The sequence below is a fragment of the Trachinotus anak genome, unplaced genomic scaffold (assembly GCF_046630095.1).
Source record: "Trachinotus anak isolate AG129_WGS33_773 ecotype Australia unplaced genomic scaffold, CSIRO_AGI_Tana_v1 ptg000045l, whole genome shotgun sequence".
Classification (NCBI taxonomy): Eukaryota; Metazoa; Chordata; class Actinopteri; order Carangiformes; family Carangidae; genus Trachinotus; species Trachinotus anak.
In genome coordinates this window covers 383,975-405,726 of record NW_027273896.1, presented here as the reverse complement: position 1 = coordinate 405,726, position 21,752 = coordinate 383,975, and the positions used below count along the sequence as shown (strand labels likewise).

Genomic DNA, 21,752 nt, shown 5'->3' with positions numbered 1-21,752 from the left:
TAGATATATTTATTTAGTGTAACCACTTACCATAAAAAAATTAAGTAAATTCAACAAAACATTTTTTTCAGTGTATTCACTGGCTCATGCAGACATCTATATGGCAGACTGGGAAACCACAGCATTCCAAAAAGGCAGGAAACATCATCTCTCTATTTGAGATATTTAGATGACATCTTTGGTTTGTGGCCTCACTCACTAACATAATTCAGTGAATTTATGTAGATTTTAAACAGTCATCACCCTAAAATCTCCCACAAACATAACATTCAGCCACACCAAGTTGAATTTTTAGACACACAAGCCTTCTTCTGTGACTTTAACCATAATTCAAAAGGTCTAGTTCAAGGATACAGACAGGCATGCTTTGCTCCACAAGACTTGTTTTCATCCCCATCAAGGGTCTCATAAAATCCCAACTCATCAGGTTTCACAGAATCTGCACCCATAAACAGGATGTAGAGACTGCCACCACCACTCTCTTCACTGCCCTGAGACCCAGAGGCTACCATCAGAAGCGAGGTGAGGAGACTATTTGAATCATCCGGGGAATACACTAGCAGGAAAAATAACATGCCTGACATTCCCTTTGTAGTCACTTGCACACCACAATTGTCACAGCTCAATTCCACACTGAAGGCTAATTTCCAGGATGCACAGAACCAGGTCCAAGAATTGAGGGATTTTAAGATCATCATCACTTACAGGAGAAACAGGAATCTTAAAGACATCTTAGTTTATACAGCAATGAAAGGTCAAGAAAGGTCATGGCCCAGGAATCCAAAGTTTATTAACTTGATCTACATAGAAAATAGATTCTCTGACTGAGGCTCTCCGATCAGACAGACCTTTAGGGAAGATGTCAGAAATGTAGTATATGCCATTCAATGCACCATTTGCAAAAATATATACATAGGTGAAACAGGGAACAATTTGAAGACCAGAATTTATTAACATATATATCAATTCCATAAAACAGACAATTCCACTATTCTCTAGAACCACTTCAGAAACCATGGCCCGGATAATTACATCTTTTTGGGCCTGAAAACAATAACAACTGGTCGAGAGCTCTGCGCAGAAGAAGGGAGAGAGATTGGATCAACACTTTACAAACTATAGATCCACTAGGACCAAATGAAAAATAATAATAATACTTTTAATATATTTTATTCAAAAATCTGGAGATTTCCTTTAAAACTATAACCAATCGTTTAAAATTTACCAAGCAATAAAAATGAGTGTGATTTTACAAATTTAAACTCAATGTCTTGTATTTTGGAATACTTATTTTTCATTATTTTATTATTTATTTTTGGATGAATTTTACAGTGTGGAAAATGGCTTTTAAGTAAGCGATTGTTTGTTTTAAAAGTAATTAAATCTACAAAATAACTTGGGATAGAAATTTAGCCGGTTGTGTTTTTTAATTTGGATTTTTTATTAACAAAGGGAATAAGTAAATAAATATCTTATGACTTTAACAGTCCTTTCTTCTCTCTCCCCCAGCACAGGGCATAAAATAGCGTCGCTGTTCACCTTAAGTGACAGATTCCTGGCTCTCTTAATCTTATTTTAACTTTTTTTATTTTTTATCATTGCATTATTTTATTAATTTTCTTTAACCCTGATCTGGGCCCCTTTTCTAACCTTAACCTCAGAGGGGAGAGTGCCTAATACCAATTTTAGTTATTTATATATTTGTTTATATTTTCTTATCCTCACTTTTTTTTTTTTTTTTTTTTTTTACAGTTTTTTATCATTATGCATCTTTTTAATTTTATTCTTTTTTTAATTGGAGTTATAAGATCCCCCAAGGAGAAATAAATATAATAAATGACATCTCTTAGACCTGTTGCTAGTGCTGCTTTTAATAGCTATTGTCCCTTAACCCTAACCCTATGTCCTATTCATAGCTACAATTATAACTTACAATTTAGTTGCATATCATATTTGTAAATACATCACTTAAAACTGGTCTTCTGCTCCATTTTCATCATGGTAATCATTGAATTTACCCTGTAAATAGGAGTGTGGCTAATAAAGCTCTGAAAACCAATCGTTGCGCTGTTGTGTTTCTTTGAAGTAGAGACTGGAGATCCATTGAATCAAGAAGTCACGACTTCTGATATCAGACTGATCAATTGAATTTATGGATTCATAAATTTTGTCTCTTCAGAGACTGGTGCCCCATTCAATGAGCATTTCTAATTATGATGATGTGGCCTTGGTACGCTACCAAAGTCCCCATTTAACTTTAAATAATCTGCATGGTAAGGTCATGTTAGGAGATGGTAGGTAAGAGAAACCCAGACTGCAGTGGTTTCCACAAACATGTCAGGCACAAATGGCAAAATGTGTGAACAATAAAGTCTAAGTTGAAACCAGGAACCAGAAATAAATGAAGAAACAACTTCCCTCAAAAATTTCTAGCAATGATTATGAATTTAATTCAACACAAGTGATAAAGTACACTATAAAACAATAAAACAACACACATACAAGTGCCTGCATCACAGCTTCTATGTACAGCATTCATAGCTCTAGATACCTGTACAAGCTCAATGCTCCACTGACGCCAATCCAGCCTTCCCTCCCTCAAACAGTTTGCCTCACACCAGACACTGGCAACTATTTGCTTTGCTTCAACTGGCCCTCCAGTGAAACCAAAGCCTCCTCCTCCTCCTCCTCCTCCTCAGTGAGTGTCTAGGAGGCCTTGTCAAAATGCAACTGCCTTCTGAGTCCATGTTTCAGTAATGGCTCAGTCGTGGGGAAACAATTCTCTGTGCAAATGTCCCACAAACACTATGAAATGCCACAGTATTATTTTGTCAGCTCATGCATGTGCATACAAGGGAAAATGCACTCATACAGCGGTCAGGGACCTGGACCTAGAGTTTTAGGATTTGTCTGTCACTGCAGCAAGAAGAAAAAAACACTTTCTCCTGAGTTGCCTTTTCCACTTACAGCTTCACTTCTGTTTTCTTTTTTTTCTCAGTTCATGTTACAATTTTCCAGAACCAGCTCTCCTGGTGTCGTTTGTGTGTTGTGTGTGTGTGTGTGTGTGTGTGTGTGTAGGGTCTAAACAGTTTTTCTTTTACAGTAGTTGCTGTACAGAGGAGCTCGGTGTATTGTGGCTGGATTTAAAGCTTCAACAGAACAAAAGCTGCAGAGAACAGCGGGGCAGACAGAAAAACAATAAAGAAAAAAAAAAGATTGCTCTGTCTCCATAGTCCAAATAATGACTCTCACATGATCACCTGTCATAAAAAATGTCAATTATTACGCACAAGTCTCCCCTGAGAAAATTCTCTTGTGCCTTTTGTGAATTTTCTTGCATTTGTAGGGTGAGATAATAGGATGAACAGAAAAGTTTACTGTCAGCACAGGCCCATCACCTGCAAGGATCATATCATAAATCAACAAAGAAGATCAACTATTCTACCAACAGAATCTACTCCAGGCACATGTAGTGTTATTATCTACCTCCATTTGATGTTGTATTTATTTTCAAGTGGAAATCTCTGATGATTTATCTGTGACCTATTCCCAGTCACCTAGCAACAATGTTCTCATGAGTTTAACCATTCAAACTAATGTGTTTTCTTTGACTTTCTGTGCTGAAAATACAACATCTTGCTTTCTCCTGACAAAGTCATTCTGCTTTCATGTCACCCTCAACCTTTTCAACATGTCTAACATTATTTATCGGCCAGAAAGACAAGCCTAAAAGAGTTATTTCATCTTACACTGCAAAGAGTTGGCCATTTTACATTGCTGGAAGCTTTAGCAGATCACAGCATCTGTAGAAAAATGAAGAATGTTTCCATGATTTCACTGGAAAACAGTGTACATCACTTCACGTGAAAGTGAAATGGCTAAAGTGTCTCTACATATTGGTTTAGCCATGCTGCACCAGTGCTTCATAGGAGAGTCCTGGTTGATGTTTTAACCTTGATCTGTCTGCCTGAAATTAGCTGATGATACATATATGTCATCACCTACCGAAGATGTGTCTAGAGCTCATATTAAAGTTCCACTCCATTTGCAAATGGACCAAAGGACAGACAGACAATGGGCCCAATGCACAGACAGATGGTCAGAGTTCAACAGAGCATCATTAACATACAAAGCTCCAAGCTGGCAAATAAACAGGTGAACAGCCATAGCACTGTCAACTTTATTAAACAATCATTACCTAGGGCAACAACATGCCCTGATATATTATATGTTTATTATCTGACACCTTCAGCAGATCTGCTAATGCTGTAGTATCCAAGAACAGTCTGTACACATGCCTATTGGAGAATCATTTTAGAGGAGCCCGCAGTTCTCTAATCAACACTAAACTCATCATGTGCATGAAAACCTCCTGGAGATACATTTGATTCATAATCTTTGAATTCAAACTTATTTCCAGGAGGCTGTTTCATCTCCTGACTTGAATTTTCCACAGGATCACAGTTCAGTACATTTGCCCACACACTTGAAATGCTGCAAAATCTCCAATGAGAGACTCTTAACTTCTGTGTATCTGCATGTTTAATGTGCAAGTCGTTGCAATAAATCTTTGCCCTGTCCTCTGACACCATAAAACATCTTCAACAGATCTTTTTTTTTTTTTTTTTTATGAAACAACCTCACAGAACTTCCAGTGAACAGAGACTCATTATCCCTGAGTGCTACACAGAGAGGAAACCGATTTTAGCATTCAGGGAGGCTGCGCTCTTTCTGCAGTTGGATGTGTTGATGAACAAACCGGCTGCACGTGTTGGAGCTTGTCTGTTCCAGGTGGTGACTGAGCCGGCTTTTATCCACAGACTCAACGAGACTCTGCCAGTCACCAGCATCAGAGTGTCAGAGCAGCTATGAATTACAGATGCTGGATAAAGTGTGAAAGACTCTTAAAGCTGAAAAATGCTGTGATTCTTGACTTAGGGGGCATTAAAGAAATATTTATAAGTGAAGGCAAACTGCTGATCAGTGTAAGGAGTCTGAATTGTGAAGAAAATGGTAGAGCTCATGAAGGTGCAGGCTCAAAAAAAGGCTGAAAAATGGTGAAAACGTGCTGAAAAACAGGAGGAAAGAACTTGCTGACTCTGTGGATAACTAACACACTTCAATGTAGAGTGTATTTGCTCAAAGTCAAATTACCACAACATGTCAGAAACTAATGTTGTAGTTGCAGTAACGGTCTTGAGGCTCAGTGAGGCTTACCTGGAGAGAGGTCTCCACCACTCTGGTCTCCGGAGTCTGAATTCATCTTCCCCTGGAGGACACTTGGAGGCTGCTGAAGCTCTCTGATTCCCCCTACCCACAGAAAAAAATAAAAATACAATTTCTTGTTTTTTTTTTTCTCCCGGCAAGTTAAACTTCCCCTCCCAGCCTAGATCAGTGCAGCTGTGAGAGGAATGTTACTGGGCTGATTTGCTGAGCTTTCCTCCCCTTTTTTTGCTCTCCTTTCCCTTTGCTCTCCTCTCTTCTCCTGTCTCCCTCAGTTCTCCCTCTCATCTACTTTCCCCGTTTCTGATGCTCCCTTCCCTCAATCCCAGTCCATCCCCCCTCTCACTTTCTCCCTCCCTTGTCCCTTCCACTCAGTCCCTCTTCCTCCTTTTCCTCCTCCTCTCATTTGGGCTGTCACACTCAGCCTCTTCACGCTCTCTCAACTCAAACTCTTTCTCTACCTCTTTCTGTATGCTGTAAGGGCCGTCTTTCCTCTCTCTTTCTTCCTCTCTCTCTCTGTCTCTGGGTAAGAGTGCTGCCTGTGTTTTTAGCAGAGCAATGGGAGAGAGTCAATCATTGCAACTTGAAATTCATCTCCAGCAGTAAAAATCCCACGACCACTTGTTGCTGGCTGTTCAGAATCAGTCAGTTACTCTCTGTGGTGACTGCGTTAAGTTCAGCCAGGTAATTGTTTTATTAACTACAGTGATCATTGAAGGGATCCAAAATGTTTTGAGTCCTGCAAGAGTGATACAAAAATAGTTTTTTGGGTTTTTTTTTTATGCCTTTATTATAGCTTAGTGGAGACTGACAGGAAAGGGTGTAGAGAGAGGGGAATGACATGCAGGAAAGAGTCAGACCTGTCGGGAGTTGAACCAGTGACTGCCCTGCTAATAGCGTCTTGTACTCAACATGGTACGCTCCCTAACCACTCAACTACCAGGCCGCCTTTTTGAGCTGTATTAGATGATGATTCACTTTTAGAACAAAAAGTGAAGCAAAAAAAAGGTACAAAATTCACAGCATTCTTATTAAAGTGTTTTTTTTTCTTAAACATCTTTTTCTTCTTCTGGGTTTCATTTTCAGATCACTTAGCTTATGAGCACAAATGTCAGTGCGTCCTTGAGTGCACCACTGGAGAGAGTTTTCAGAGCACTTCCTACTTTAAATTGTATAACCATTCAATATGTAACTTGAAGAATTAGACGAGACTGGAAAGGATTATTTATCTGTCACTGGGCAGATTTAAGTCATAAGAATGGAATGCAATGGCTGCCTAAAAGTTGCAGCCCAATCTAGAAACTTGGGAAAATAGGAAAGTGATGAGAAAATGAACTTTACTTTCTTGTTTCCATATAATCACAATAAACATGAACATGAACATAAACATCTATGTTGTGTTTATAGCTTTTTCTTCTGCCTCCAAGTAAAAAAACAACCCCCCCCCCCCATGCAGTTATTGGTAATAATTTTTACAAGTACAACTGCACAAGGGTCAGTTTCTTCTTCTCAAAATCAAATATTCAAATATTAATGTATAGAAAAAATGAGAAAACGACAACGACACACAATATTGGTGCAACAATTTATATTTACTTCAGTATTAGTGTGTCTAAACTTTCACAGTGCCTATTAATCCAGTAAAAACTAATTTTTAATACATACATTAATACATTCCAAAATATAAAACTTATGAGACAATATAAATGATGCAGTGGAGCTCATAAATGTACATCTTTGAGTGTTTGCCAGCTACCTCTTCGTCTGGTGGGGGGTGTTGATTCATTTAAACTTACATATTCATCCTGCTGCAGCCAGGTTTCAGTCAGACAGAGCAGATCAATGTGATGATCAGTTATGAGATCATTGACTAGTAGAGATTTAGATGAGAGTGATCTGATATTCAATAATCCACATTTAATTTTCCTGTTATTTGGTTCTGGAATAACAGTTGTGTTAATTTTTATTAGGTTTTCAGGTCTAACTCCTCCTCTGTTCACTTTTGATTTATTACATTTAAATTTAGGTGGTCGGGGGACAGACACAGTTTTTAGGGGGTGAATGGCAGGCGACTGCTCTAAGAGAGGCACAGAGAAGAGTGCAAGACTGCGACTCTGCCTCCTGGTAACACATTAGGAAAGTATGTGTTACTTAATGACAAGAGAAGACTGAAGATTGAAGGAGATTGTAGTCTTTATGTACGTAGGCCCCAGCAGGAAGATCAAGGTGATTATATGTGTTCATTTTATGATCCACAGTTTGAGAGTGAGGGGTCAGAGACAGGACTCAGAGCTAGTATAGTGACTCTAGTGGTCATAGATGAAAGTAAGAGTACAGAGCTCCAAGCTGTTGAGGAAACAAGAGAACTGACAATGATGACATCAACTCTCCAGCCGAAAGCTGAAAAAATGGAATGGAACTCAACTCTTTCAGCGCTGAAGGTTACTGAAGATATAAATGTGTTGCATTTAACTACAGTGGCGCCGCAAATGATTTTTATGACGCCAACTCCTTTGAAGACTGTGATTAGAGCTAAGTTAGGAAGAGCGGTTCACCTTCCCTGTCGATGTAGAAGATGGAATGTTGATGCTAACAATCCTCCTAAGTGGGATAAAAGTCGTGGTGAAGATGTGTTGGTAGCAGGACCTGAAGTTGACACTGTGCCTCTTGATCAAAGGAAGTATCTTTTGTACAATGAGATGAAGCAGTTGAAAATTAGGGGTGATTGTTCACTTGTGCTGCGTAATGTTACATGGGAAGACCAAGGGGAATACACATGCACTTATTTAGAACCAGAGTTTAAATTTGTTCCATTTCAAAATTATTGGATAGAGGGTCATATTACTCGTAAGGTGGTACTTATGATAAAAGATTTGAGTCCTGTTTCAAATATGTTTATTGGGAAACCAATCACTTAACAGAGAAATTAACAGTCGACAGTTATGTTTGCTTTGTTTTTTACAGAAGGTGAAAAAGTAATCACTGACAAAAAAGAGTAATGACAAAAATGAATAGCAAGTAAATAAGCAGAGCCCTGCATCAACAAAGCAGACGAAACAAAAAGGACAGGACAAAAAAAAAGAAAAAAAAAAAAAAAAAAAAGGGCAACAGTGCAAGATCTATTGACTGGGACGGGAGATAGTACAACAGCTCTAATAGAATAAGGTAGACAGTCTTTCCTTATTCTATGAGACCTGTAATTCCATACAAAGGGGAGAATGATTGAGTCCAATTTAATGAAAAAAGATTTGGCAAGGTAAATAGGTAGGTTTTGAAAAAGCTAAAGTAGCTGAGAGAGAAAAATCATCTTAATTGCATTCACTCTGCCCAGCAGAAAAATGGGGAGTGTTTTCCAAAATTGTATATTGTTTCCTAATTTATTTAACAGGGTGGGGAAATTGGCCTTGTAAAGATCATTATACTTCTTGGTAATTACTATCCCCAAATAAGTTAAACTGTCTGATGCTATTCTGAGAGGAAACTGTTTGAGCCAATCTTGATCTGTAACTTGTACTGGTAGTAGCTCGCTTTTGCCCCACTTAATCTTGTACCCCGAGAAACTACCAAACAGCTGAAATGTTTTCAAAAATGAAGGAATTGTAATCCTAGGCTGCATGGCAAATAACAAAATGTTGTCCGCGTACAATGATATTTTATTCTTGGTGTATTCTGTATTGTAACCATGTATATCTGTGTAGCGTAGTTACACTAACTCTTAGTTTGTTTTTATTTTGGTTTCATGTCACTTCACTAACTCTCCTGTCATTTCAGATCCTGCCTTCCTTCCCTGCCATACAATCTACTCATTTCCCTCACCTGGGTTTCCCCGCCCATCTCTTCCTCACCTGCAGTCCATTTGCTCATTAGGTCCTCAGTATATATACCAGTCCATTTTCATTTGTTCCCTGCCAGATTGTCTTGTGTTCTACGTTGCCAAGCTTGCCAGCATTTCCTAGTACTGCCTTCCTGCTCTGACCCCGTTCTGCCTGTTTTCTTGGACTACGGATACCTGCCTGCTCCTTGTCGGATTTGTTTGCCTGATTCTGATCTCCTGGTTTTGACTCTGCCTGTTTTCTTGGACTAGTAAACTGATCTTCCCTTGCTACTCGCCTGCCTCTTTGTCGTGCTTCTGGGTTCTCCTTTGTCGGCTCCAGTGACCGTGACAATCTGGATGCGAGCGAATAGTCTTGGCCAGCGGTTCTATGGCTAACGCGAACAGTAGAGGGCTAAGTGGGCAGCCCTGCCTCGTGCCCCTACCCAGCCAGAAAGGATCAGAAAGAGTTTCTTTGTGGGATAAACCCAGTTTGGTCTGGGTGAATCAGCTTGCACAAAAATACATTAAATCTTCTGGCCAATGTCTTGGCTAGAATTTTTTTTTTATCTGAATTTAATAATGAGATTGGCCTGTAAGAACCCACTTCTTCCAAATCTTTCCCTTTTTTGGGAAGGAGGGTGATAGTGGCTTCGGTCAGCGTCTGGGGCAATATACCATCCTCGTACGATTGGATGTACATTTTTTTTTTTTTTTTTTTTTTTTTTTTTTTTTTTTTTTTTGGGCTTTTTACGCCTTTATTAGAGATCAGTGGAGTCGAACTGGTGACTACCTGCTAAGAGCGTCTTGCGCTCAAATGGTATGCGCCCTAACCACTCGACTACCGGGCTGCCCGAGGATGTACATTTTCCACAGATAAGGAACCAGCAATTCCCCAAACCTCTTGTAAATTTCATTGCTGAGTCCATCAGGGCAGGGACTTTTACCGTTTTTCATTGAACCAATGGTTGCCAATAGCTCTTTACATGTGATTGTGGCGGCGTGAGCGCTAGGGGGAGGAGAATACACACAGACACACACCCCTAGGTTTTACACATTACAAATACGGTGATCCGACAACGCCACCCTGGGAATTTCACCCCAGGAATTGTGAACCCTCAATTGATACCAGATATTTTAAAAAGGCATACAGGTTCGTTCTACTCAGGAGGCCGGAGACATGGTTCCATCCATCCATAATATTTATTAACAATTTAGCAACATAAGGATGATCATTAAAAACACAATTCACTCAATAGCAGGGTAACTGAAAGTAACTGGAGCTTAGGGGGCTTACTAGTGGTAGGGTAGGTCCACAAAAGGGGGATCCCAGGAGAAGTCACCCGAAAGCACACGTACATACACACCTACACAAGTGGAGTCAACACTGGGAGACTCAAGACACTGCACACAAAAAGAGGGCTCCACCACCAAAGAAGGACACCAGCCCCACCACCACCGCAGGTACCCAGCTCCTAAAACAAACAAAACATAATTAGGGCATTACAACTTCCAACATAAAATATAAACCATGCAGTGGCCAAATGCTGAAATCTTGACACTGGTTATCAGCAGCTCTCAAAAGGGCCTCCTGCCAGTGGTGTAACCAAAGAAAAAAAAAGGAAAGTAAACTAATAAAAAAATAGACTAAAGAAAATAAACTAATTAGTGCTAAATGATCAATTCAATTAATAAATCAGCACATATATAACGATACATAAATTAACATGAAATGAAGAGTAATATCATCTTACAAATCATATGTATAACAAAATAAACTACAAGACTATTTGTGGATGAACAGCTGTGTGACTGCACTCACACAACGTAAACCATACCTGATTAAAGCTGCTTAGATGGCAGCTGTATTACTGAAACAAGTAATAAATCACAAATAATACAAACAATAAGAAAAGTAAACAACCATACGGAAAAGTAGATACAAAATTACAAATAAATCAGAACATCGCAAAATAGAATCCTGCACAATCACATTTCTTCCCATTCACACTTAAAAAACGGGCCCAAGTTAAAATAAACACAGACACATTAAACGATTACAGGCCGAACAACAGCCAGAGGCAAAGCAGCAGCGTCCCTGTGTGTGCGCCACGGCAGCCGCCGTCGCTCCAACAAGGCTGCGCACGCAACAGCAGCCAGCTCCTACAATGCATGTAGATCAAATTAGACCACAATAATAAATAAAATAGAAAACTAATGTTAGAGTAGGCTACATACCAATCGGGCCGCGTGAGCTCTCACCCGCAGGAAGACAAGGGAATCTGCAGGCGCTAGTCTGATACAGCAGTCATTACCTAAAGCAAAACTGTTTGTAAAATGCCACCGGCAGGAAATTTGCGGCACAATGAAACTGGGGAGGAACCTACCAGCGGTGATCAGCAGGAAGTTCACTGCTCAGAACACGGGAAGCAACAGCCAGGAGATCTATAAAGTCATAAGCAACCAATATAAGCAGCCTCGCAACAAGGACATGCCAAAGTGCAAACAACGGAGATTCTCTCCTACCTGCGGCAAAGCGGAAGCAAGGGGCACCGGAAACGAGGTGCGCGCTCTCAGCAGGAACGGAGAAGCACACGAGAGTAACCCGCTTTTATAGTGCGTCCACTTATGGTGATTGGCCAATAATTACCTAGTGATCTAACAGAAAGATCCTCTTAAGCCAAAAGCCGCTACAACAAATCTTTATTCTGCTACATGATGTCTGCCCCTAAGGTATCACGGTCCGCTTGACTCAGTGACGGGAGATTTATCTAGAAATGACTGCATTGTTTCTCCTACAGAATTAACCTCAGAAGTGTGTAGTGTTTCATAAAACTGTCTAAATCTGTCATTAATATCCTTGGGAGATGTAAGGACATTTCCTGAACCAGACTTAATTTTGTGGATAGTCCTGTCGTTCTCAAGTTTTTGTACCTGTCTCGGCAGTAATTTGTGTGGTTTATCACCCAATTCAAAATATCGCTGTTTTGTAAAAATAAAGGCTCTGCAAATTCAATTCAATTCAATTCAATTTTATTTGTATAGCGCCAAATCATAATATACATTATCTCAAGGCACTTTACAGGGTAAGGTCAAGACCTTACTTTGTTACAGAAAAAAACCCAACAGTTACCACAACGAGCAAGCGCTTGGCGACAGGGGGGAGGAAAAACTCCTTTTTAACAGGAAGAAACCTCCAAGAGAACCGGGCTCAGGGTGGGCGGCCGTCTGCCTCGACCGGTTGGGTTTAGGAGAAGATAGAAAGAGGGGGAGGGGGAGGAGAGGGGAGAGAAGAGAGAGAGAGAGACCAGGAACAGCTGTGTTGGTAATGGTGTTATCAATAATAATGACAGGTAACAGTGGTTAATAGTAAAGATGAGTAGTGGTGGATCTGGATCCTGCTGCTCCCGAGGCAGAGATACCTGCAGAATGAGGACAGAGAGAGGGAGAGAGAGGAGAAGCACAAACTACGGGACAGAAAAAATACAAAGTTAATGGCCTGAAGTCATCGAGAGAGAGAGGGGGAGAGAGATAGAAATAGAGAAAGAGCGCCCAGTGAATCATGGGAATCCCCCAGCAGTCTAGCTCTATAGCAGCATATCTAAGGGATGGGCCAGGACGTACCCGAGCCAGCCCTAACTATAAGCTTTACTAAACAAGACAGTTTTAAGCCTGATCTTAAAGGTAGAGAGGGTGTCTGCCTCCCGAACCCACACTGGGAGCTGGTTCCACAGGAGAGGAGCCTGATAGCTGAAGGCTCTGCCCCCCATTCTACTCTTACAAATTCTGGGAACCACAAGTTGACCTGCATTTAGAGAGCGAAGTATCCTATTGGGAAAATAGGGAACTATAAGCTCTCCAAGGTACGATGGTGCTTGACCATTAATGGCTTTGTAGGTGAGGAGGAGGATTTTAAATTCTATCCTGGATTTTACAGGGAGCCAATGCAGAGAGGCTGTAGTATCTGAAGTTCTGTATGTTATGTTGTGTGAATTTATGGATTTGGTATGTTTAGCTAGTAGTCCCCTGGTCAATAAGATTTAATGGCCTAAGACAGAGGGCTCTAGGGCAAAAAGATTTAGGGGTCGTGTCTAGGGGTTTCTAGGTCAAAAGGTCTAGGTGTGGATGAGAGATTGAAGACTCACCCATCTTACGTAAGGAAGCCCTTTTTCTGTAAGTTAGGTGACATATGTTGTACCTTAGGTTCACGAAAACAACCAGCCTATATAGACAGGGAGTTAGAGCAGTTATTCAGAGGAGATTCATATTGGCTTCGACTCCTCTCTCAGGCAATCTCGAGTGCTTGATTTGATGCTGGACGTCTTTGTAATAAACCTCTTTATATACAAGTAAGACGGTGTCAGTGGAGTTTTCTTCATCATCATCACATCATCGCTGCTTAAGAAACGACAAGGCTAACACAGGAGAGATGTGATCTCGTTTCCTAGTTCCTGTCAGAACTCGTGCTGCCGCATTCTGAATCAATTGGAGGCTTTTTACTGAATTTTTGGGACATCCTGACAATAAAGAGTTACAGTAGTCCAGTCTTGAGGTAACAAATGCATGAACTAGTTTTTCAGCATCCTTTAGACATAGAATGGGTCTGATTTTACAATATTGCGCAGGTGGAAGAAGGCTGTCCTAGAGACTTGCTTTATATGTGAAGTAAAGGACAAGTCCTGGTCAAAAATGACACCAAGGTTTCTGACTGTAGCACTGGAGGCCAAGGTGATGTCATCCAGAGTCAGTATATTATCACATAGTGTATCTCTGAGGTGTTTTGGGCCAATTACAATAACTTCAGTTTTGTCTGAATTTAAGAGTAAGAAATTACTGGTCATCCAGATTTTTATGTCCTTAAGACAGACCTGAAGCTTGGCTACCTGGTTAGTCTCACCTGGCTTCATGGATAAGTACAGCTGGGTGTCACCTGCTTAACATTGGAAATTCATCTGGTGCCTCCTAATAATGTTTCCCAGAGGGAGCATATATAGACTGAAGAGCATTGGTCCTAGCACAGAACCTTGTGGAACTCCATGACTGACTGTAGTGTTGATAGAAGAGTCATTATTAACATGAACACACTGGAGTCTATCTGACAGATATGACTTAAACCAGCTTAGTGTGGTTCCTTTGATGCTGACCATATGTTCTAGTCTCTGTAATAAAATCTTATGATCGATGGTGTCAAATGCAGCACTAAGATCTAGTAGGACAAGTACAGAGACAAGTCCATTGTCTGAAGCTATGAGGAGATCATTGGTAACCTTAACCAGAGCTGTTTCTGTGCTATGATGGACTCTAAAACCTGACTGAAAATCTTCAAACAAACCATTCCTGTGCAAATAATCACATAACTGGTTTGCAACAACCTTCTCAAGGATTTTGGAAATAAAGGGGAGGTTGGATATAGGTCTATAATTGGCTAAAACATCTGGATCAAGAGTAGGCTTTTTAAGTAGAGGTTTAATTACTGCAACTTTAAAAGCCTGCGGTACATAACCAATTGATAAAGATAAGTTAATCAGACTTAATATAGAGGTGTCGATTAAAGGAAAAACTTCTTTGAACAACCTTGTTGGAACGGGGTCAAGAAGACAAGTCGATGGTTTAGATGACGAAACTGTTGAAACGAGCTCAGAGAGATGTACAGGAGAGAAACAGTCAAAATATAAACCACTTACAGTGGACTCAGAGGCTGCTGAACTGGACAGTACATCTGAGCCAGCTGTGGGGAGGAGATGGTGAATTTTTTCTCTAACATAGACAATTTTATCTGTAAAGAAGCTCATAAAGTCATTACAGCTGAGGGCTAAAGGTATAGATGGGTCAACAGAGCTGTGGCTGTCTGTCAGCCTGGCTACAGTGCTGAACAGAAACCTGGGATTGTTCTTGTTTTCTTCTATCAATGATGAATAATAGGATGTTCTGGCTTTACGGAGGCTTTTTTTATACGCCAATAGGCTGTCTTTCCAAGCCTTTAGAGATTCTTCCAGGTTAGTAGAATGCCACCTTCTTTCTAGCTTCCTTGAATTTTGCTTTAAAGCTCGTGTTTCTGAGTTGTACCATGGAGCTAGCCTTCTCTGACTCACCACCTTCTTCCTCAGAGGGGCCACAGTGTCTAGAGTTGCACGCAGTGAGGCTACAGTACTGTCAGCAAGATCATCAACCTGTGTGGATGTGAAGTTAAGAGAGCTGTTTCCTATTGCATTGATACATGGCAGTGGGCTAAGTACTGATGGGATCCTTTCTTTAAATTTGCTGATGGTATTGTCAGAGAGACACCTGCTGTAATAGATTTTTTCCCCAGATGCTGTGTAGTCCATGACTGAAAACTCAAAATGTTAACAGAGAATGGTCAGATAAAAGAGGGTTTCTGGGAGAAACTGTTAGATATTCAATGTCAATCCCATAAGTCAGAACCAGGTCAAGGGTATGGTTAAAAGAGTGAGTGGGTTCATTAACATGCTGAGAGAAGCCAATTGAGTCTAATAATGAATTAAATGCAATACTCAGACTGTCACTTTCAACATCTACATGAATGTTAAAATCACCCACCATGATAACTTTATCTGTGCTGAGAACTAGCTCAGATAAAAAGTCTGAGAACTCAGATAAGAACTCAGAGTAAGGGGCAGGTGGACGATATACAGTAACTAGTAGGACTGGTTTTTGTGTCTTCCAGTTTGGGTGAGACAGACTAAGAATAAGGCTTTCAAATGAATTATGATTAACCTTAGGCTTAGGATTTATTAGTAAATTGGAGTGATAAATGGCTGCCACCCCTCCTCCTCGGCCTGTGCTTCAAGGGATATGAACGTTAACATGAGTGGGGGGTGTTGATTCATTCAGACTAACATATTCATCCTGCTGCAGCCAGGTTTCAGTCAGACAGAGCAGATCTACATGATGATCAGTTATCAGATCATTGACTAGTAGAGATTTAGATGAGAGTGATCTGATATTCAATAAGCCACATTTAATTTTCCTGTTATTTGGTTCTGGACTAACAGTTGTGTTAATTTTTATTAGGTTTTCATGTCTAACTCCTCCTCTGTTCGCTTTTGATTTATTATATTTAAATGTAGGTGGTCGGGAGACAGACACAGTTTTTAGGAGGTGAATGGCAGGCGACTGCTCTAAGAGAGGCGCAGAGAAGAGTGTAAGACTGCGACTCTGCCTCCTGGTCTCAACTCTGGTTTGTCAGGGCTTTGGCTTTCTAATAAACTCAGTGAAGTTTCTAGATAAGAGAGCAGCTCCATCCAGCGTGGGATGTATGCCGTCTCGTCTAATCAGACCAGGTCTTCCCCATAAAGTCTGCCAGTTATCAACAAAGCCCACATCGTTAGCAGACCACCACCTCGATAACCAGCGGTTGAACGATGACAAGCGGCTGTACATGTCATCGCTGGTCAGGTTGGGTAGGGGCCCAGAGAAAACTACGGAGTCCGACATTGTTTTAGCATAAGTACACACCGACTCCACATTAATCTTAGTGATCTCCGATTGGCGTAATCGGGTGTCATTAGTGCCGACGTGCATTACAATCGTATTGTATTTACGTTTATCCTTCGCCAGCAGCTTCAGGTTTGATTCAATGTCGCCCGCTCTGGCCCCAGGAATGCATTTGACTATGGCTGCTGGTGTCGCTAACTTCACGTTTCTCAGAATAGAGTCACCAATGACCAGAGTTTGTTTCCCAGCGGGTGTGTTGCTGAGTGGGGAGAACCTGTTAGAAACGTGAACAGGTTGGTGGTGAGCCGTGAGCTTTTGCTTAAGACTAAGCCTCTTCTTGTTACGAACAGTCACCCAGCCGCCCTGACCTCCCGGCTGCTCGAGAGCTGCTGGGAGGAGAGAAGGAGCTACAGACGGAGCTACACTGGGTCGGTCCGCACCAGCTACTGGGGGCTGGCTAACTGGAGAAGCTGAAGATGTGGTTTCCACGGTGCGGAGCCGAGATTCCAAATCATTGAGCCTCGCCTCCATAACTGCAAACAAACTACATTTATTACATGTAACATTATCGCTAAAGGAGGCAGAGGAGTAACTAAACATGAAGCAGGCTGAGCAAGAGAGAGCAGGAGAGGGAGAGACAGAAGCCATCGCTAACTGCTAAGCTAATGTAGCTAACAGAGCTAGCGTGTAAACAGCTGTGTTTCAATGAGAATCTCACGAAGAGAAGGAGAGAGCTAGGAGTGATCGAACAGAAGTTCGACAGTACAACAGATAATTAGCGGTTATATACAAAGATACAACTAGGATCAGCTGAATTCAGGGAGAGCAGCAACAAACACAACACCACCAACAACCGGAAGTGACACAATACGCTTACCGCAGCACGTCGCACGTCCCAATCCTATCTGATAATATCTTAAGTTTAAATTTAAGAGTTGATATTTTTGTATGGTTTTCTAATGATGGGCGCAGAGTGTTTTCCATATCGAGTTGGCGGATTTCCTCCTCAAGTTCTAGTTGTTTTGCCTTGTTATGCTTCTTGAGAGAGGATTGAAAAGAAATAATGTGCCGTCTCAAGTAAGCCTTAAAGGCTTCCCATAACAGTGTAGGAGATGTGTTTTCATTGTTGTTAGTTTCAAAAAATAACTTAATGTTTGATTCCAGATATTCACAGAACTTTTTATCTGTGATTAGTTGAGGATTGAATCTCCAATTTCTCTGGGCAGGTGCATTCTCACCAAGCTGTAATGAAAATGATATCGGGCTGTGATCGGAAATAATAATATTGTGATATTTTGCATTGTAGGAAAATGGCATTAGTTTACCATCAACCAAGAAAAAGTCTATCCTTGTATAGCTATTATGTACTTAAGAGTAAAAGGAATATTCTTTACCAGTAACATTAGAAATCTGCCACACATCAAAAACATACATATTTTCAATATAAGATCTCAGAAGATTAGAGGCCTTGGAAGGTTCTGTCAGGTCTGAACCATGGCTCGGACTCAGATGCAGACAGACACAGTTTGCAAGTTCACAATAAGTCCTTTAATAAAGGCAAAGTAGGTACACGGGTGATCAGTCAGCGAAGCAAAGGTATCCAAATCGGCAGGCAAAGGCAGGGTCAAAAACCAAAAACAAGACAAGGAACTAATCAGGCTCATGGGGGGAAAAAAGGCTGGACCGTAGTCACAACAGAACAAGACGAACTGGCACAGAAGGAAGGGAACACTGAGACTAAATACTCTGGGAGAGGGAAGACAATGAGACACAGGTGCAACACATTAGGGCAGGGCAGGTAATCACACAAGGGGAAGACACATGAGGGCAGGAAGTGAAGAACCTGAAATGAGATAAGAGGTGAGTATCAGAATAAAACAGGAAGTACAAGACAAAGAACACTGGGGGGAAACAAAAAAGAACTCAGCTATCCAGCTGAGGCATGACAGGTTCCACCCTCTGTGAAGAAGACCTATCCAAATAAGTGTCCAAAACTAGATTAAAATCTCCACCAATTATTAGATTAGTACTGGAGATATCTGGAATCAGATTAAAAACCTTTTTGAAAAATTCTGGATCATCATTATTTGGTCCATATATATTTAATAATGTTACAGGTGTAGAGTGAAATTCCCCCACAACCATGACATATTTCCCGTCTTTATCTGCTATTGTAGACAGATGTTTAAAGGGAACCCCCCTACGGATTAAGATGGCTGTGCCACGAGCCTTAACTGAAAAGTTGGAGTGATAGATATGTTGTGTCCACCTACACCTGAGCCTATTCAATTCAATTCAATTCAATTTTATTTGTATAGCGCCAAATCATAATATACATTATCTCAAGGCACTTTACAGGGTCAGGTCAAGACCTTACTTTGTTACAGAAAAAAACCCAACAGTTCCCACAACGAGCAAGCGCTTGGCGACAGGGGGGAGGAAAAATTCCCTTTTAACAGGAAGAAACCTTCAACAGAACCGGGCTCAGGGTGGGCGGCCGTCTGCCTCGACCGGTTGGGTTTAGGAGAAGATAGAAAGGGGGGGGGGGGGGGGGTGTAACATAGTTACACTAACTCTTTAGTTTGTTTTTATTTTGGTTCCATGTCACTAACTCTCCTGTCATTTCAGACCCTGCCCTCCGTCCCGGCCTTACAATCTACTCATTTCCCTCACCTGGTTTTCCCCGCCCATCTCCTCCTCACCTGCAGTCCATTTGCTCATTAGTCCCTCTGTGTATATATACCAGTCCATTTTCATTTGTTCCCTGCCAGATTGTCTTGTGTTCTTTGTTGTCAAGCTTTCCAGCGTTTTCTTAGTACTGCCCTCCTGTTCTGACCCAGTTTTGCCTGTTTTCTCGGATTACGATTACCTGCCTGCTCCCTGTTGGATTTGTTTGCCTAAATCTGATCTCCTGGTTTTGACTCTGCCTGTTTTCTCGGATTACGAATACCTGCCTGCTCCCTGTCGGATTTGTTTGCCTAAATCTGATCTCCTGGTTTTGACTCTGCCTGTTTTCTGGAACCAGTAAAGTGATTATCCCCTGCTACTCGCCTGTCTCTTTGTCGTGCTTCTGGGTTCTCCTTTGTCAGCTCCAGTGACTGTGACAGAACAATCTGGCCACCATGAACCCAGCCGACACTGACTCCATCTGTAATGAGCTGAGAGCACAGGCCAGTGCTCTTCAGCGCCACAATGAACAACTTACCTCCATTTCAGGCGGTTTGCAGGAGATGGCGGCTCGTCACGATAGGGGCATGAGCACCATTCAAGAACTTCTCCAAAGGCTCTCGCTGTCAGGTCATGGTCCGGACCCTGCATCGCCTGTCAGCCCTCCTGTCCAGACTCCTCCTACATCAGATGCTCGTTTGCCTCCTCCGGAACGTTATTCCGGTGCTCCGGGTAGCTGCAGGCCGTTCCTGGTGCAGTGTTCCCTTGCCTTTGAACTCCAGCCTTGATTACCTGGATTTGAAGGAGGTTTTCAACAAGGCCCGGGCCACCACATCGCCCTTATGATTGTGCCATTGACCTCCTCCCAGGTACATCTCCCCCTAGGGGGCGACTCTTCTCCTTATCAGTTCCTGAGACAAAGACTATGGAGAAATACATCAATGACTCCCTGACGGCAGGGATCATACGACCATCATCGTCTCCTGCTGGAGCAGGGTTTTTCTTTGTGGAAAAAAAGGACAAGACCCTACGACCTTGCATTGACTTCAGGGGGCTTAATGACATTACTGTAAAAAACAGGTACCCTCTTTCATTAATCTCCTCTGCTTTTGAACTACTACAAGGGGCTACCATTTTCTCTAAACTTGACCTCCGCAACGCTTATCATTTGGTGAGAATCAGGGAGGGTGATGAGTGGAAGACCGCCTTTAATACTCCTAGTGGTCATTATGAGTATTTGGTAATGCCATTTGGGCTCACTAACGCTCCTGCAGTCTTCCAGGGATTAGTCAATGATGTTCTGCGGGATCTGCTCAACATATCTGTTTTTGTGTACTTGGATGATATTCTCATTTTCTCTAAGTCCAGGGAGGAGCATGTGGTGCATGTACGTCAAGTCCTCCAGAGGCTCTTGGAAAACCAGCTCTTTGTCAAGGCAGAGAAGTGTGAATTTCACACTTCAGAGGTATCCTTCCTGGGTTTCATCATCAACGCTGGCAACATCCGGATGGACCCGGCCAAGATCAAGGCAGTCACTGACTGGCCAACTCCATCCACACGCAAGGAGCTTCAACGCTTCCTGGGATTTGCCAACTTCTATCGTAGGTTCATTCGTAACTACAGTTCAGTGGCAGCTCCCCTCACCGCTCTCACTTCCCTCACTGAGCCCTTCCGGTGGTCCTCCGTGGCTGAAGCGGCTTTTGGTGAGTTGAAGTCACGCTTCACCTCTGCTCCTATTCTCATCTCTCCAGACCCTGCTCGCCAGTTTATAGTGGAGGTGGATGCCTCGGACACTGGTGTTGGGGCTGTTCTTTCTCAGCGGTCGGCTGAGGACCAGAAGGTTCACCCATGTGCTTTCTTCTCCCGGAAACTGGCCCCAGCGGAGAAGAATTATGACATTGGGAACTGGGAGCTGTTGGCGGTCAAGCTTGCACTGGAGGAATGGAGACACTGGTTGGAGGGGGCGGAGCAACCATTTGTGGTTTGGACTGACCACAAAAACCTGGAGTACATCCGATCAGCCAAGAGACTTAACTCTCGTCAGGCTAGGTGGGCTCTCTTCTTTAACCGTTTTGACTTCTCTCTCTCGTACAGACCGGGTTCCAAGAACGTCAAGCCTGATGCCCTGTCCCGTCACTTCCAGTCAGAAGATTCCCCATCCCAGCCTGAAGGTATTCTCTCCTCTACATGCGTCATCGGGGCAGTAACCTGGGAAGTGAAGGAGAGGGTGAAACGCTCCCACACTGAACACCCTGTTCCTAGTGCTTGTCCGGAGAACCGATTGTTTGTTCCAGACAGTCTCCGTTCAGAAGTTCTCCAGTGGGGGCACTCTTCTCGTCTGGCTTGCCATCCTGGGGTGAGACGCACTTTGGCTCTTCTTCGACAGCGCTTCTGGTGGCCTTCCATGGAAAGGGACACCAGAGAGTTTGTTGCTGCTTGCCATATCTGCTCTCAATATAAGATCTCTCATCAAGCTCCATCCGGTCTCCTTCATCCTCTGCCAGTCCCTCGCCGTCCCTGGTCTCACGTTTCTTTGGACTTTGTCACCGGCCTACCACCTTCTAACGGTAACACAGTTATACTCACTGTTATTGAT

General features: G+C 42.1%; 1 long non-coding RNA gene across 1 annotated transcript; it reads right to left on the bottom strand.

Moving 5' to 3' along the window:
• Positions 1–10,218: 10,218 nt before the first annotated feature.
• Positions 10,219–11,597, bottom strand: LOC139615298 (uncharacterized). The gene is made up of 3 exons (XR_011687332.1): positions 11,561–11,597; positions 11,273–11,479; positions 10,219–11,197 (listed from the first exon to the last, which is right to left on the bottom strand). It is a non-coding gene; the product is annotated as an uncharacterized lncRNA (long non-coding RNA).
• Between the last annotated feature and the right edge of the window lie 10,155 nt (positions 11,598–21,752).